This window comes from Pleurodeles waltl, chromosome 7, assembly GCF_031143425.1.
Source record: "Pleurodeles waltl isolate 20211129_DDA chromosome 7, aPleWal1.hap1.20221129, whole genome shotgun sequence".
Taxonomy (NCBI): domain Eukaryota; kingdom Metazoa; phylum Chordata; class Amphibia; order Caudata; family Salamandridae; genus Pleurodeles; species Pleurodeles waltl.
In genome coordinates this window covers 1,145,183,379-1,145,198,826 of record NC_090446.1, presented here as the reverse complement: position 1 = coordinate 1,145,198,826, position 15,448 = coordinate 1,145,183,379, and positions in this window count along the sequence as shown.

The window sequence follows — 15,448 nt, the reverse complement described above, 5'->3', positions numbered from 1 at the left end:
ACGTACCTGCAAACGTGCAATTAAACATGTAACAGGGTCGGTGTCTAAGGCGGTAACAAAACCGCCCCAAGGAGGGACAAACGTAAAGCATTTACCAATTATAACAAAGGATTTTTAAAAGGCACGCTCATGAACAAGTGATAGTGGTTAGGGTTTCAAAGTTGAAAGGGGTCTTTATGAAGGGTTACTCAGACTTTTAGCAACAATATATTTGTAGTGGATGGCCCGAGAAATGTAACCACTGCAGGGTGTGTGAGTACAGAGAGGTCTCACTGTTGTAGGCATTAAGACGGGGACTACACTGTTTTACATTACTCTGCCGTCCAACGTCTCGAAGGGCATGTTCCCTGACAATCACATTTCTAATTATACAGTGAAATTGGCTAAACCTGTGGTCCTGAAAGGGGACAGGGAGGTAGAACTAACAGAAATCCAATACCCTAGAACATAGAATACATTTTCAATGCTCAAGGCCAAATTTACTATAAAACATGCTTAGGACCCCTTAATCATTCAAGGCGGCTTTCTTCATGGCTATTACCCATCTGTCGCTGCAGTGGATGAAGTTATCAACAAATACATAGCCAAATTTGAAACGTATATGAATATTCAGCTAGTGTTAGATAACGTTAGAAGGAAGGTGTTTCTTAAAGCTCCAAATCGTGATACAGTGTTTAGCTGTACAGTAAATTAAGAAGGGGTTTAGGAACAGTACAACGTATAAAAAGCCAAGTAGAACCGGACCCGTCATGCCCCGATATTAACAGTGGTTTCTATAAACATGTATATCAACATTGTAGAGCCACACAGGATCGGGAATAGTGATTCACTGTTTTTGAGGTGGGTCCAGGTGAAGGGTGAAAATAACATGATGGTTAACATTCAATACAACAAGCTCGACTATGTTGCAATTTCTAAAAAACATTTTGACACTTTTTCGATCATGATCTTCGACGACCAGTCTAAGCAGGTGTCCTTTAAATACGGGAAAGCTACTGTTAAGCTTCATTTAAGGCTGCGAGGTGACAGTGACTATTAAGAAGTCATCATGGTGATTATGAAAACATACGGCGACCACTCTATGTACATGGATTATTACAGAAACCAGGCCAGGTATGGAGGACCACTATCATACTTTCAAGAGGCCCCTGTTATGTACAGGCAAATTTGGGGGGTTTCTTCCATAAGAGGCATGACGTTCTTGAGAAGAGGCTATGAAATTGCAAAACCCCACGTTAAAGCGCCAGCTATGAACATTGAACAGGATGTGGTGGGTTCTGTGACGTCTGCTGTTGTCGACCGCATGAATATTAACCCCAAGAAGGAGCGGGTCTGGTGTACAAGTCTTGCACACATTTTAAAAGGAAACAAAGGGCTTCAAGATGCAGGGGCCACTGGCTCCTTATAAAAAAAGATGGCACTCTTCAAAAAGCACTCACAAAAGAAGATCCATAAGTCAGAAGAGAGCTTCGAAGAAGAAGAGAATGGACGCTAGCGTAAATATTTTATAAAGTACAACAACCTGAAACATGGGCTTTGTACATTGCGCATCAGGTGAATGCGCCAAATCAGAGTTAGACTTGTTTTCTCGAAAACCCACCCAGACCAGCATCGAAAACAGTTTTTTCATGGAGCTTTTGACGCCTTTAGCGCCAATAGAGTTTTATGTGTCCGTGGCCACGGATATGTATCTAGATCTCAACAGTACGCTGCTGTACCTTATCTGTAAAATCATAAATGCAGAGATTTCCAACATAGTGAACAACGGTAAAGTGGCGACGATCGCTTACCCCATCACAACCATGTTTATTCAGGTGGACATCACCCTCTGCGACTGACTTATCACGCAAAGTGATAACATGTTTGCATATAGGGTCTACATCAAGGGTATTCTAAATGACAGCCCTGATGCCCTGGACACCAAGCTTTCAGCGGGGCTCTTCTACAAAGATACTTCCAGACATTTTGAAGACAAGGAGCTGGATGGGGACAATAAAGGTATTGTAAAAAGAGCAAGTTTCACAGCAGGCAATAGACAGTTTGACCTTCTTGGACATATACATTCGGACCTTTTCTTCCAAGATAAACTGCTCGTCAACTGTATCAATCTTAAGATCAAACTTAACCGCTACAAGGACTCATTCTGTCTCGTCAGTGGGGAGGCGCAACAGTATAAACTAGTCATACTGTCCGCTAGCTTGTTTGTAAAGAGAGTGAAAGTGTCACCAAGCGTCAGACTGGCTCACACTGAAGCTTTACAGCTATTGAATGCCAAGTACGGCATTAAAAGAGTAGCTGTGAAGATATTCAGCATCCCAACCAGTGCCAGATTAACCCAGCAGAAAAATGTATTTTTTGGGGCAACTACCGAAACTTATCATCGGTTTTGTGGGCAATACCACTTTTAGCAGCCTCTATACCCAAACCCTTTCAATTTCAAACACTACGATATCAGTAGTATGTAGGGATACCTTTCCTCATCAACTGGAAAGTGACAGTTGCCACGCCCCTAAAAAATGATGTCACATCTATTACCGGGACTTCCGGTGCCCTTGAGAGCCCACTGGGAACTGACGTAGGTGTATGGGGTGTCATGTGGGTTGTGACATCATGGGTTCACGTGTTAGTCATGTGCCAGGGTCCTGGCCCCTGTGTCTAGGTCTATGGGGCTGTGTAAAATAGGGGCCCTGCTGGTGTGCACCCCGTTTCTGCGCCCAAGAGTACAAGTCTGGACATGTCAGACATTCAGGACCAAGTGGCTGCTTGGGTGCCTCCTCACGGGGCGGAGCATTGGGGATGTAAGGCCAAACCTTCACAATGCTGGCTAATCCAAAAAGAGGGGCTGGGCAAAATGTTGCTTTTGTTGGAGCCAGCCAATCATTTTAGAAATATAAACCTAAAACAGATGCTTGGTACAAAATTCCCAGGAATAGGACTTAAAGGTGTTCAGCATATGTCAAAGTATAAAGTGAACAGGCAATTAAAAAAAGTTTTGAAATAGAAGACAAGCATTGCAAACCTAAAACAGATGTATCCCTAAGTGTTCCCAGGCCAGGGTGCATAGGTGTTCGGCATATGTCAAAGTATGGAGTGACCAGGCAGTTTTTAAAAAGTTTTGAAATAGACAGAACACAAGCATTGCAAACCTAAAACAGATGTAGCTGTAAGTGTTCCCAGGCCAGGGTTCAAAGGTGTTCAGCATATGTCAACGTATAAATTGACCAGGCAATTTAAAAAAGTTTTGAAATACAGAAGACAAGGAATGCAAATCTAAAACAGATGTATACCCCATGACTTTCCATGACAGCCATCAAAGGGGTCTCAGTAGAGGTTAAATTATAAACTGACCATGCAATTAACAGTTTGAAACAAACATTGGATAGGCTATGCCCCCTAAAACAGATGTCTATTTCTAAGCCACACCCAACACAAAGCCTAGGCTTAATTAGCACAATGAGACTGGTATAAAAGCCCCCACATTCACAGACATCTTTTTTCTGAGCTACATATTTGAAGTTTGCGGGAGAGCAGGTACCATCAGGACCGTCCAAGCTGAAAACATAAAGGGCAGAGCACAGACTGGTGATGCTAAACCTCTTCTACTTAAGGTCTGTAACTATGTGTTGCATGTGTATGTTCTATTGTAGTTTAACATACAGTAGATGTTACCCCCACCGCATTTCCAACTATACCCCATGAGAGCTTAATGCCTATGTTTTTGCACAGGTTACCTGAGACCAGCGTTCTATGTTGTTAAAGCATATGTTTAATTTGTAGAGGGGAACAGTATTTTCAAGATAAAAAAAACAAGCGAGTGTGATAAAAAGAATAGAAGGCCCAAAATTATAGTACAGTATGCATGTGAATCAAATGTTTTTAATATTTTAAGCCCCTAGCTATGAAGTTTTAGCTAATCACAATTTTACTACTATGCTGTTTTTTAAAAGGTTTATAAAACCTGTATGTTTTTTAGAAGGTTGTTAGCAGGGCTGTCTTTGGGTCTGGTCGAGAGGCGTTGAGGCACTGGGTGATGTCCTGGGGGATCCATGGCCACTTGCGGTCCATGTCCTCAGCCCCCTTTCAAAAATATTGTTAGGGCAGGGACCCCAACCTCTGCCCTAACAATATGTTTGTAATGCAGGGCTGGGGGCCCGGGCTGTGCGCGGTCCTGGGTCCCCACCCTGCACTAGTATTGTTAGGGCAGGGACCCCAACCCCTACCCTAACTGCACATCTGTAATGCAGGGCTGGGGACCCGGGCTGTGCGCGATCCTTGGCCCCAGGCCTGCATTACAAAAGTATTGTTAGGGCAGGAGCCCCACCCCCTACCGTAACTGTACATCTGTAATGCAGTCCTGGGGACCAGGGCCGCGAGCCGTACCAGTCCTCAGGCCATTATTACAAAAAGTGTTAGGGTAGGGCCGTGGTCCTGACCCTAACTGTGCATCTGTAACAGTGGCATGGGGCACTCCCCAGGCCTCCATTACAAATGTACTGTTAGGGTCGGGGTTGGGGTCCCGACCCTAATGGCACATCTGTAATGGCGGCCGGGGACCCTGACCGCATGCAGCCCGGGTCCCCAGCCGCCATTACAAAAGTATTGTTAGGGTCTGGGGTTGGGGTCCCGGCCCTAATGGTACATCTGTAATAGGGGCCGGGGCCCAGGTCCCTGGCCACCATTACAAAAGTATTGTGGGTCGGGCCGGGATCTCCGGCCAAGGCCCTAACTATGTATTTTTGTAATGGCGGTCTGGGAGCCCTGGGACGCGTGCATCCCGGGTCTCCCGGACTGCTATTACAAAATATATAGTTAGGGCCGTGGCCGGCGATCCCAAGCCCTAACAGCCCAGTGATTTAAGGGCCACAGTGGGGACTCGGGCCTCGAGTTGTATGGGTCCCCAGCCCTCCATTATATACACAATGTTGGGATCGGCCTGAGACTCCGACCGGCCCTAACAGACCTTTTGTAATAGTGGACTGGGGACCTCGACAGCGATCGGTCGGGTCCCTGCCCTTAACACAATTACCCCTAGCGCCACCACACGAGGGTACTGAACAGCGCAAGAAGCGTTGTTTTGTATGCCCCCACATCCCTCGAGTAGGAGGTTTGAAAAATAAATTAAAATAAATGTTAAAAAAAGGTAGCCCAGGATACTGTACAATGTTGGGGGCCCCACAATGGGGCCCCTTTACATACCTTTTTTTGAGGGGCAAATGTGGTCCCTCAGACGTGGGGGGCATAGGGGTGTATCTAGGGGATCGAGGAGACCAGTATTAACTCCATGTGCTAGGGAGGAGCAATGGTTGTACCTCAGGTGGCTCCACCCTTCTTCCTACCAAGGCAGCTCCACCCCCACACATGGTTGAGAGCTTGGAGCCACATAAATAAGGTCATATTGATAGATTCCTATATCTTATGGTTTGCACCAGCGCCACGATGTGGTCTTTTTTTATAAACAGCTCAGGGTGTTTGATAAATGTAAACATTAGTTTTTTTTCTGGATTGTACTTTCAGAACTGTGTGTGGTTCCAGTTTTATGGACTGCGAGAATACTTAATATTGTTTTAAAACAAAATCTTGAATGTGACACATGTATTAGTATATACCTCTAAAAGTGTGTGTATACCTGGCTGATTAATAACGCTTACAGTTGTGAGGTGTGGTAACGTTTCAACTAATATTTATCTGCATGGCTACCTTACAATCATGTATATAGCTTAAAAAACATTAGGGTCTAAAAGGCCTTGTCTTTTTTGTTTCTTCTGTATGTATGATCCCCAAGAGCTAATGCTGTCCCCAGAGGAAATGCCTTGCAACAAGGTACATGTATCTAGAGATGTATAATTCAGAGAGCCTTATAAACAAAGATGTCTTGTTATTTTTTTAATTTTACCATTAATGGTTTCCTATGTGTTTGTGTGCTTTTACAGGTTATGATGTTGAACTACAGCTGGCGGTTGGGGGCTCTACAACAAATCCTCCAGGCTCAAGATGGTCCAACCACAATGTCTCAGGATGCAGCTTTTGCGGGTATATAAAATGAGTCCTTGTGTAAATGCTGTGAAAACCTAAAAAGCCCCATAAAACAGCATAGAAGGCACCCTCAGAGATCATGTATAGTCTATTATATTGTAAATGTGACATTTTTTTCTTTTTTTTTTCTCCAGGCCCCCCTGCGGTACAAGCGACTCCCATGGTAATGACCCAGAATGTCGTAGGGGTCGCTCAAAAGACGGTCCACAAGAGGAAGCCCCCAGCATCTAAGGAAGGTCCACCTATAAAGAAAGGCCCGCACATCGGAACCCCGCAGTTGAGTTTTTAGAAACTGTAGAGCCAGATTAATTAAATCCTTAGTGTCTCTCACATCTTTCACCTCTAGGATATCGTGGCTATAGCAACACCTAATATGTATTTTATTATCTTTACATCCTAGAGTCATCACAAAAGAGCTCTGGAGGAGTCGGCCATCAGGCTAAGCGGGCGGCATCTTCTTTAAAGGACAACACTGTGACCCTTCAAAACCCCAAGCCACCAGAAGCATCTGTGAACAACGCAGGACACCAGGACAAACCATGCATCGGCTCTAAAGACAGATGTCATGGACCAGGTACAGCCCTTAACTACACCACACCAACAGTAATAAAGGCAATGCCCAGTATCGCAAACACTTCTACAGAAACTACCTATCTGCATGGATTTGGACAATCTGACAGCGTCTAGCTTACAGCCTCAGACACACGTCATCCTGTACCGTGTAGAACCTATGGTTGGGACCCTAATCAGTGCAACAAGCATAAAATAAGTCGGTTGTCCATAAAGAACCGCAAAAAGAAGCTGGCTCCCCTTGAGCTACAAGCCTTGCCTTTAGACCTGTCTTTTAAAAATGTTGTTAAGGCTCAGACTGTTCCACCTGGCCCCCCACGTTCTAAATGCTCAACATTTGAGGGGATCTAATATAGCGGTGTCTGTCAACGCCCTAGTACCAGCAGCCTGTATAACTAGCCCTCCTAGTCTTTGGGACGCACAATTGGAAAATGATCATCCCATGGAGGATCCTTATTCTGGGTGTATAGGACTTCTAAAGGCACTAGTGGGTCTGGTAGAGAGTTCTGAAGCAACAGCAACGCCATGTGACCCTTCTAACATGTCCACCGTAGGGCTGCAATCACCAGGATCCCAATCACCCACAACCAGCCACAGCGCTTCCTATGCAGCAGAGGCTTTGAGTTATGACCAACATTTAACTTCCCCATGTCTGATGTCACCAATTACACCCCCTGGAGCATACGACCCCCACCTGCCGGACACCAAGTGCTTACGCGCAATGGTCTTCACCCTCCTTCTCAATATACCCTGACAACAGTACAGTCTGTAGCAGTTCACAAAATCAGAGTTTTGGAACTCCATCAAGCGATGATCAGGCCTCCGAAGCACCGGGGTGTTCACATTGGGGCCCAGTTCTTTTGACCCGTCCAGACCCACCTGTTCAAAAAGGGCTTATTGCGGTTAACAGTGATCAGACCACCGGGGTGGCTAGGGGTAATATACACCAAACAGGTAATGACACAAATAGCGGAACAAAATGTGGTGCGTGACCCCCAACAGGGTTTTGGAAACATTTCTGAAAGAAATACAACAAGCCATTAGGAAACTAAAGTCATGCCTACACCTCAAGACCTCAAAACTGGGGAAGTTGGGGGTCGATACTGGGTCCTCCAGACCATCCCAGAGAGCGTTAATCCTGCGGTTAGCAATGTGTAGCAGGGAGGGGGTCATAGCTTGTAAATCAGCCTCAGTCTACATAGACAATATATTGGTGTGACTAGGCAACCATGTCCCCCTAAGGATTGTAAGATCTGCTTTTTGTAATAAGGGTGTCCATAGGTCTAAATATAAAAACAAAACCCTAGACATACTCACTAAAGCTCTAAGGCTCTTACGCGCCCTCAAAAGCAAAAGGGAGGTGGAACCCTCCAACAAATCCTTAAAAGCCTCAAAATCCAATACCTTGACATATAAAATGGTCCCTGTTAGGTCTCAAGGCATAAAGACCGTAGGGAACAACCCAAACATCGGTTGTTTTAGGACCTCAAGGGCTGGTGTTCAGAGCCTTGTAGTATCCCAGCACCCTGATGGGTCCTTAGCAATGGTTGCCGCAGGTAAAGTTACGGGCACACAGCCCGTAAATACAACAACTGCTGTTCAAATAGGCTATAAACAAGTGGTCTTGTAATAAGCAGAAGTGGGCTTGTAGCACCAGACAGCGTAGGTGTCTAGTAAGGAAATTAAAGAAAGCCAAACTATGTGTTACAAGGAGGCTTAAAAACACTCCAGCACAGAGCCTTAGTCCGCTATCCCAGAATTACACTCAAGATGCCATACCTGCTGGTAGTGATCCTCAAGCTGAGGATTCAGAACCTGTGTTTTTAGAAAGTGTTAGAAGGTACAGTTGTACTATAGAATGGTTTAGCGCTACAGAAGACTACAAGGAATTCCGGTTTGTTAACCTAGACCGTATAAATTCCTCTGATCATGGTGTTTTAGCCACCCACCAAGCTGTACAAACACTAATAGAAAGGTTGTTATACAATGTGGATCCTAATGATTACTTCCAACTACGTTTCCAGGGGCAGCGTATTGACAGTCCTCTATTCACACGTAGAACTCCCAGGAATGTGTTTGATGCTGTGGAATTTCTAGAGAACTTCTGTAAACTGGTGCAGCGCAAGGCAGAGATAGTAGCATACAGTACCTTCAGAGTTATAGCCCTCATTGTCACGAGGGTGGTGTTTCCAGACCTTTAAAGAGTATCTTGTATAGCCAGATCATTGGTAAGAAACAACGATGGTTGCTACATTTTAACACAGGAGCAACCAACACCTGTCTGGCAGCCTGCATAGTAGGGTTACTGTTGGACCAAACTACGGACGATGCTCATATTATGTCAAGAGCTGTTGAAGCCCATAGGGCTCTTGAAATACTGCATGACAGAATGTTCGATTTCGGGGACCTAGGGCCTTTGAGAACTATTTTCACCGTTAAGGTGAAAGTTCTTTACCACAACGGTTCCTGGAAGTACTTCACAACAGGGAAGCGTGTGAAAAAATAAGACCATTTATGTTCTCCATCATGAAAACTACTTTTATGGTATCTCTAGGAGCCAAGTAGGTATGCCCCCACTGCGACCATATCTACAGCACACAGGCAACTCATCAGTGTGAAATGCATTGTAAAATGTGTCAGAGGGATGGTTGTATTGATGTTGCTGAGCAAGAAGGTCCAGTGTTGTATGTGTAATTTGTTTTGTCGCTCGCAAAACTGCTTGAGCATACACACCAGACCTGCGCATTGCGTACCTAAAACAGACTGTAGGGCTTGCGTGCATTACACCCCCTATGAGCATAAATCTGAAGGCATGAAATATGTCCCAGGTGTAAGGTGTATTTTCAGGCAACGACAGAGCACTAGTGTTACATGGTTAAAGGACTCCCTCAAACCGAAACTGAAGACAACATAGTGTTTGATAGGGAGTGTACACAAGAGACAAGTGTACATCAGCCTAATTATATTTATGCTCATCATCTAACTTCCGATGACAACTGGAAGTTTGAAGGGCGCACATGCGTGAGTGATTTCCTCACCTCTTTCATGCAGCCTAAATTCAAAGGGTATTCTATGCTGGCTCATAACCCTAAAGTGTACGACTCCTTTATACTACAGGTGGAAAGATGGCTCTAGAACTCATAAACCAGGGCTACAAATTGATGCTGTTAACGGCGGTGCCTTTTCAAATAAGGTACATTTTCTACCCATGAAATTAAGTAAATTACCCAAAGCCTTTTGTTTCACAGATTGAAAAGGTTATTTCCCCCACTTTTTCAACACATGGGCCAACCAGAATTATGAGGGACCCATGCCTCCACCCTCCAGCTACGGTGTCGAGTATTTGATGCCTGCTGAGAAAGAGAACTTTCTACATTGGTACAGTGAAAACTGTGAAAATAACTTTCATTTTCAAACCGAGTTGAAAGCGTACTGTCAGGCCGATGTAATGATCTTGCGAAAGGCCTGCAACCTTTTCAGAGATGTAGTCGTGAAAATGACCAAAAAGGTGAAGGTTTTGAAGCCCAATACGCCCCAGATGACAAAGACTGTAGAATACATAGACCCCTTCCAGAATATCACACTGGCTTCCATGTGTATATCTATCTACAAACACATGTTTTTGAAACCGTACAGCATCGCTCTAGTATCATCAGACCTGTATAATGGTAAACAGAAGTGCTATTCAACCCCTCGATCCAGTGGCTCATGTATATCTTGGACATAGAAAACATAGCCGTTCAACATGCATTACAGGGTGGTGAATACTGCTTGGGGCCCTATTATCTTGACAGTTATGCCATAATTAATGGCGTGCCAACCGCCTTTGAATACAACAGGTGTTTTTACCACGGTTGTCCTCGTTGTTACAAACCCCATGAGTTTAACAGGCTGTTGGGCACCAAGTTTGAAGAAGTCGCACTCTGATGAAGGTGCAATATGTTAAAAAACATGGCTTTGTCATGAGAACCCTTTAGGAGCATGAATGGTTAGATATGTTAACAACAAATGTTGACCTTGTGCCTTTCATTAAGAGTCGCCTGTTACCAGAGCCTATGGAACCCCACAACGCTTTATTTGGGGGGGGCGTCCAAACACTATACAGCTATACGGGGCTGTGGGTGCTTGTGAAAAAATGCACTATTATGACCTCACAAGTCTGTATCCGTTTGTGAACAAGCAGAAGTTATACCCTGTAGGTCACCCAACTATCATATACAGGCACTTTAAGCCCATTGGTGAATACTTTGGGCTCATTAAGGCCCTCATTATGAACTTGGCGGTTCAGACCGCCATGGTGGCGGAAAAGACTGCCACCGGCATGGAGGTCTGAACCGCCATATTAACACAAGGACGGCCCTCTGCCACCGCCAGGCTACCGCCAACAGGCAGCCTGACGATGGCAGATTACATTATCCAACAGGGCAGCGCTGCCCTCTGGATAATGTACCCTGTTTCCCCCAGCCTTTCCCTTGCGGGTTCCCAACAGGGACTCGGGTTCTCATTAGAACTCTATGGAGGGGCCCAGGGACACTTAGGTGCTGTAGGCAGGGCACAGGGCGGCCTCTCAGGCAAGCCACCTTCTGAGCAAGGGTGAGGGCCTTCTGCTGGTTGTTGCTGCACCGTCGGTCGGTTTCTCTCAGGCCTTGGGGCTGCGGGTGCAGTGCTTCTCCGGGCGATGGATATCTTCGTCCCTGGCTGTCGCGGTCAGGGGGGTCCTCGGGATTCCCTCGGCAGGCATCGTCGTGGGGGTGTAGAGAGATCAGCCCATGGTGAACAAGTAGTCGGAGTCTCCTGGAGATCCTCTCTGGCTAGTTGGTTTCTCTGGACACGGGCCGGGGGTGTCGGGTGCAGAGTAGTTGGACTCACGCTTTTGGAGTGAAGTGAGAGTCCCTTTAAAGATGGTCTCTTTGTCTTCTTTTTGGATAGGTCCGCTGTCCACGGGAATTTCTTGGTCTTCGGTGATGCAGGCAGTCCCCTGGAGGCTTTTCAGGGGTCGCTGGTCCTGCAGAACGCGTTGCTTCTTTTCTTGCAGCTTTTTGAAGTAGGAGACGGGCCGAGTCAGTTGTTGTCTCCTTCTCTTCTCTGCTGGATTTTCAGCTCAGCAGTCCTTCTTCTTTCTTGAGGTCATCAGGAATCTGAAGAGCTGGGTACAGGGTCGCCCCTAAATACAAAATTTAGGGGTGTGTTAGGGTCAGAGGGCAGTAGCCAATGGCTACTGTCCCTAAGGGTGGTTACACCCTCCTTGTGCCCACTCCCTCTGGGGAGGGGAGCGCATCCCTATCTCTATTGGTCCTAATCCTCCAAAGCAATATGGAGGATTTCTCAAGGAGGCGGTCGCTTCGACTCTGGACACCGTACGGGTGGTCCTGGCTGAGGGGGTGACTCCTCCTTGTTTTTCTCATTATCCCTTTGGACTTGACGCCAAAAGTGGAGTGCCCTGGGGCACTGTAACACCAGGCTTGCCGCCAGGTGTTACAGTTCCTGCAGGGGTAGGTGTTAGGCACTTCCACCCAGGACAGGCTTTGTTTCTGACCACAGAGTGCACAAAGGCACTCACCCCATGTGGTCAGAAACTTGTCTGGAAGTGGCAGGCTGGCATAGACCGGTCAGCCTAACACTAGCAGTTGGGCTAACATACAAGGGGCATCTCTAAGATGCCCTCTGTGTGCATTTTTAAATAAATCCCACACTGGAATCAGTGTGGGTTTATTGTGCTGGGAAGTTTGATACCAAACTTCCCAGTATTCAGTGTAGCCATTATGGTGCTGTGGAGTTCGTAATGACAAACTCTCAGACCATATATTCAATATGGCTACCCTGCACTATGCCACAGCCAGTGGTTTGTGGGCATGGTACCCTGAGGGGAGTGCCATGTTGACTTTGTCTTTTCTCCCCACTAGCACACACAAGTTGCAAAGCAGTGTGCATGTACTGAGTGAGGGGTCCATGAGGGTGGCATAATACATGCTGCATGCTACATGCTTAAGGACCTTCTCTGGCCACAGGGCCCTTGGTACCAGGGGTACCTTTTACAAGGGACTTAACTGTGTGGCAAGGCTATGTCAATTGTGGAAACAAAGGTACAGTTTTAGGGAAAGAACACTGTTGCTGGGGCCTGGTTAGCAGGGTCCCAGCACACTTCCAATCAAAGCTGACATCAACACTAGGCAAAAAGTGGCGGGTGACCATGCCAACAGTGGTATTTTCCTACACAACCCCCTCCCCCCAAATGAAAGAGGATGAGATTAACCTTTCCCAAGAGAGTCTTCATTTTTTAAGTGGAAGAACCCGGAAAGGCCATCTGCATTAGCATGGGCAGTCCCAGGTCTGTGTTCCACTTTAAAGTCCATTCCCTGTAGGGATATGGACCACCTCAAAAGTTTAGGGTTGTCTCCTTATATTTGCATGACCCATCTGAGAGGTCTGTGGTCAGTTTGAACAATAAAGTGAGTACCAAACAAGTATGGTCTCAACTTTTTCAGTGACCAAACCACACTCCCTCTCAATGGCACTCCAACGCTACTCCCTGGGGAGTAACTTCCTGCTAATGAAAGCAAAAGGCTGGTCAAGGCCATCATCATTGGTTTGGGATAGGTACTGCTCCTATCCCATGTTCAGAGGCATCTCTCTGCACAATGAATTGCTTAGAATAATCTGGAGCTTTTAGAACTTGTGCTGAGCACGTAGCTTCTTTTAGGGTGTCCAAGGCATTTGACAGTCTAGGGTCCAGTTCACCTTCTTGGCATTTTCTTAGAGGTCAATTCTGTGAGGGGAGTCACAATGGACCCATATCCCTTCACAAACCTCCTGTAATACCCAGTTAAGCCAAGGAATGCCCTGACTACAGTCTGGGTTTTTGGAGCTTCCCAGTCCAGAATTGTCTGGATCTTGAGCTGTAAAGGTTGCACTTGGCCTCCACATACAAGGTGGTCTGCGTATACAACTGTTCCCTGCCCTATCTGACGTTTGGATGCCTTGATAGAGAGGCCTGCGGCTTGCAGGGCCTGCAATGCCTTCCCCAGGTGGACCAGGTGATCCTGCCAGTTGGAACTAAAGACAGCAATATCATCTAGATAGGCTGCACTAAAGGACTCCAAACCAGCAAGAACTTGATTCACCAACCTTTGGAAGGTGGCAGGGGCATTCTTTAAGAAAAGGGCATAACAATAAACTGATAATGCCCATCAGGTGTTGAGAATGCTGTTTTCTCTTTTGCTCCAGGTGCCATCCTAATTTACCATTACCCTGCAGCTAAGTCAAAGGTACTCAGAAATGTGTCTGCACTTAATTTGTCTATTAGTTCACCTGCTTTGGGTATGGGGTGAGCATCTTTCTTGGTGACAGAATTGAGTCCTCTGTAATCCACACAAAACCTAATTTCTCTCTTTCTATCCTTGGTATGGGGGTTTGGGGCCTAAGACCACTGGGCTAGCCCAGGGGCTGTCAGAGTGCTCTATTACCCCCTAACTCCACCACCTTGTGGACCTCCACTGGGATGCTCATTTTGACTTGGTCAAACTGTCTGAATATTTTGTTTTTGACAGGTAAACTGTCTCATGTGTCCACATCATGGGTACACAGATGGGTCTGACCAGGGGGTCAAAGAGGAGAACTCAGCATAGTGTTGCAGGACTTGCCTACAGTCAGCTTGCTGTTGGACCGAGAGGGTGTCTGAATAGACCATACATCTACTGTCCCATCTTTAGGGTCAGTTGAGAGGCGGTCAGGGGGCTTCCTGCTCATCTTCAGTAACCATCAGCATGGTTATATCTGCCCTATCATTATAGAGCTAAAGGCTGTTAACATGGATCACCCTCTTAGGTGTCCTGCTAGTGCCAGGTCCACCAGGTAAGTGACCTGACTCCTTTTCTCAATAACTGGGTAAGGGCCACTCCATCTGTCCTGAAGTGCCCTGGGAGCCATGGGTTCCAGAACCCAGACTTTCTGCCCTGTTTAGAATTCAACCATTGCAGCCTTTTGGTCATACTACAACTTCTGGAGTTGTTGGTTAGCCTCAAGGTTTTTGGATGCTTATTCCATGTACTCAGCCATCCTTGAGCAGAGTCCAAGCATATACTCTACTACATCTTGTTTAGGCTCATGTAGAGGTTTCTCCCAGCCCTCTTTAACAAGTGCCAGTGGTCCCCTTAGAGGATGGCCAAACAGAAGCTCAAAGGGGGGAAACCCTACTCCCTTCTGTGGCACCTCTCTGTAGGCGAAAAGCAAGCATGGTAGGAGGACATTCCTTCTCCTTTTGAGTTTTTCAGGTTCAGGTTTTCACATGTTTGAGGTAAGCTGACATGAAGTTGGTACCTCTGTCAGGAAGCTCCTTCTTACGGAAACCCACTCTGTTAAAAATAGCAATCAGGACCTTGGCTACTGCAGGGCAGTAGTTGACCTAAGGGTAATTGCTTCAGGGTATCTGGTAGTATGATCCACTACTACCAGTATGTATTGGTTCCCTGAGGCTGTGGGAGGTTCAAGTGGACCCACAATGTCCACACAAACCCTTTCAAAACGGACCCCCACCACTGGAGGTGGAATGAGGGGGGCCTTTGGATGGCCATCTGTCTTGCCACTTGCTTGACAGGTGACACAGGAGCTACAAAATTCCCTTACCTTCTGGGACATATTGGGCCAATAGAAATGGTTCACTAATCTGTCTCTTGTCTTGGTTTGTCCCAAATGCCCAGCTAAGGGGATGTCATGGGCCAAAGTGAGGATAAATTCTCTAAACCCCTGAGGCACTACCACTCTCCTAATGGCACCAGGTTTGGGATCTCTTGCCGCAGTGTAAAGGAGTCCATCCTCCCAATAGACCCTGTGGGAGTCACTGACATCT